General features: G+C 45.0%; 1 non-coding gene across 1 annotated transcript; it reads right to left on the bottom strand.

Moving 5' to 3' along the window:
• Nucleotides 1-228: 228 nt before the first annotated feature.
• Nucleotides 229-315, bottom strand: trnay-gua. The gene is given in 2 exon segments: nucleotides 229-264; nucleotides 279-315. It is a non-coding gene; the product is annotated as a tRNA-Tyr (tRNA).
• Between the last annotated feature and the right edge of the window lie 2544 nt (nucleotides 316-2859).

Below are 2859 nucleotides of genomic sequence, written 5' to 3'. Positions count from 1 at the left end.
CCTGCTTCCTTTTATGCATACCAAGTCCAGTATGCATCCAAATGTCATCAGTATAGTAGGAGTGCAGACACTGAAAAATGTTGGTGACAAGAAGGATCCATGGCTTGGTTCCCGATGGAATAGTGGCTAAGATTCTGTGCTTTCACCTCCATGCCCTGGGTTCGATTTTCGTCAGGGAAAGCTATTTTTGCACAGTCAAAATGGAAAATTTCATTGGGAAGAAAAACTTCCTTCGAATCGGATTTGAACCGACTGCCTAAGGATGACAATTTTAACTTCTACAGTCCTCCACTCTACCAACTGAGCTATCGAAGGTAACAGACTAGCAGTTCCATAGGTCCAAACACCAGTATGTTGGCTAGAAACACGGCCAGTTGTGCATATTTGAATTGTCAAATTCATTTGACTCAAAGAAGAAACATCGCATTGTACGAGTTGGAGATGTTCAGTTACCAAAAGATTTCTCTTTTGATGTCATATGGATGCATTCTGGACTTTGTGTACATAAAGGGAGAAAGGACATAAATGGTTAGAATAACATTCTAAAATGTCCTGTAGAGAGAGAAATGATTGGCTGAATTACAGAAACATGAAATGTGGGATATGCACACTGTGGTGGAATTTTGAACAAACAGCAATTCAGACGTGATTAAGTTAGTAATTTAATAAAGAAAATAGGACACAGAAACACAGCTGTGTGAGAGCTAATGCTCGAAAGCGAAAGCTCTAAAGGGGTAGACTGACTCTACTCCTTATATCTAAACTTCAACCCCCTCCCCTGGCTCTGGCTCGGTGTTTGACAGTCGTAATAACAGAAGAGCAGCCAGAGCACCTACAAGGTACAGTGCACCTGCCATTTCTGCCAGAGTCATCACTTTAGTCATTTTGCTCTTCATGGTTACTAGTCATTCGTAGGGCTCTCAGGTGCTTTTTTGCAGTGGGTATAGTGTACCCAAGTTGCTCTTCCATTGGTTTTGACAGCAGTGTTGGTCCTCAGTAGCACTTGGAATGGCCCTCTCCACCTGGGTTGATCTCAAAAGCTGATAAGCCTGTTCGTACCTGCGGCCTGGTTCGACATTGTCACAGGACTAGGCGGAGGCATTTAACCCAATTCATGCCTGTTTCCTGCATCAATTTAGTTAATCCCCCTTTAATGGTTCCATTTGCCCTTTCTACCGCCCCTGCGCTAGCAGGGTGATAGCTGCAGTGTTTTCTCATATCCACTCCTAGGTATTTAGCCAGAGCTTTTAACCCTTTGTGTACGAAGGGTGTTCCGTTGTCACTGGACACTCGTTGCGGCAACCCCCACCAGGGAATAATTTCTCTCAGTAGCGCTTTTGCTACTGCATCACTATCTTGTTCTCCCGTTGGGAAGGCCTCTACCCACTTACTAAACATGCACACATACACAAGCATGTATCTCATCCCTTCTGCTGGTGTTAGTTCTACAAAATCTATTTGCCAATGTTGAAATGGTTCACTAGACGGCATATGTCTGGCAGGTGCATGTTTGGTATGATTGTCTCCATGCAGTGTATGTTGTGCACATACCAGGCATCGGGAACAAAAATTTGGGGTATGTGTGTTTATTCCCGGTGCATACCAATGTCTCGTTATACTCTCCACTATCCCCCCTTTGCTCATGTGACTCCTCCCATGAGCAATCTCAATTAGTCCTTTCATATAAGATGTGGGGAGACATGGTTTGTTTATGCCTGGGTGTACCCATATCCCACCTATTTGTTTACACCCCCCTTTTTTCCATTTCGCATAATCCTGTAGAGTGGCTTGTCTTTGGATATCTTTAGTAGTTATCCTGGGTTCAGTATCTGCTTGTGCCATTTGTGGATTTAGTGGTTGTAACGCTGTGAGTTGAGCTACTTTATCCGCACGAGCATTTCCTTGCGACACAGCGTCATCCGCCCTTGTGTGTGCGGCACACTTCATAATTGCTACTTCCTTCAGTAGTTGGATTGCTTCCAATAGTTCTGCTACCAGGCAGTGATTTTTTATCTTTGCTCCTGAGCTGGTGAGAAAGTTGTGATGTTTCCAAATGGCCCCAAAGTCATGTGCCACTCCCCAAGCATATCAGGAATCAGTCCAAACATTCACAGTCTTATCCTGTGCTATCTTACATGCCCGTATGAGTGCGGCAAGCTCATCTGCCTGTGCTGAGTAGTTAGATGGGAGTGGTTCTGCTTTCACCACTTCTGTGTGTGAAACGACGGCATATGCTGCTCGATTAGTGCCTTGAGAGTTACGTTTGGCTGAGCCATCCACAAACAACTCCAGGTCCGCATTAAGTATCGGTTCCTCCTTTAAATCTATTCTAGGAGATGTTGCAATTTCTAACACTTGTTGGCAGTCATGGGGCTCCCCCTCCTCCTCTGTAGGCAATAGAGTGGAGGGGTTCAAGGTTGTGCATCATTTCACAGTAACATTTGGCATGTCCAATAAAGCAGTGTGGTACCTGAGCCATCGCTGAGTGGATAAATGTGCCACCTTTTGGTCCTGCAACATTTGCGATACTGCATGGGGAACGTATAGGGTCAGATTAGCATATCCTACTATATCTCTGGATGCTACTAGGGCCTTTTCTGCTGCGGCTACTGCTCTTATGCACAATGGCAGGCCTGCTGCAACTGCATCCAGCTTTCCTGAGAAGTAGGCTACTGGCCTCTGTTTGTCCCTGTGTTTTTGCGTTAAAACGCTTGTCATATATTGTCCTTTCACATCCACTGTCTGTTTGAATGATTTACTGAGGTCTGGGATGCATTAGGCAGGCATGACCTGTAGTAATTGCTTCAATGCTGTAAAGGCCGCTTCAGCCTCTGGCGTCCACTCTAACTGAGAGGAATT

Source organism: Electrophorus electricus, chromosome 9 (genome assembly GCF_013358815.1).
Source record: "Electrophorus electricus isolate fEleEle1 chromosome 9, fEleEle1.pri, whole genome shotgun sequence".
NCBI lineage: Eukaryota > Metazoa > Chordata > Actinopteri > Gymnotiformes > Gymnotidae > Electrophorus > Electrophorus electricus.
The sequence above is the reverse complement of the archived record's forward strand: the minus strand, read 5'-3'. Positions and strand labels throughout refer to the sequence as shown.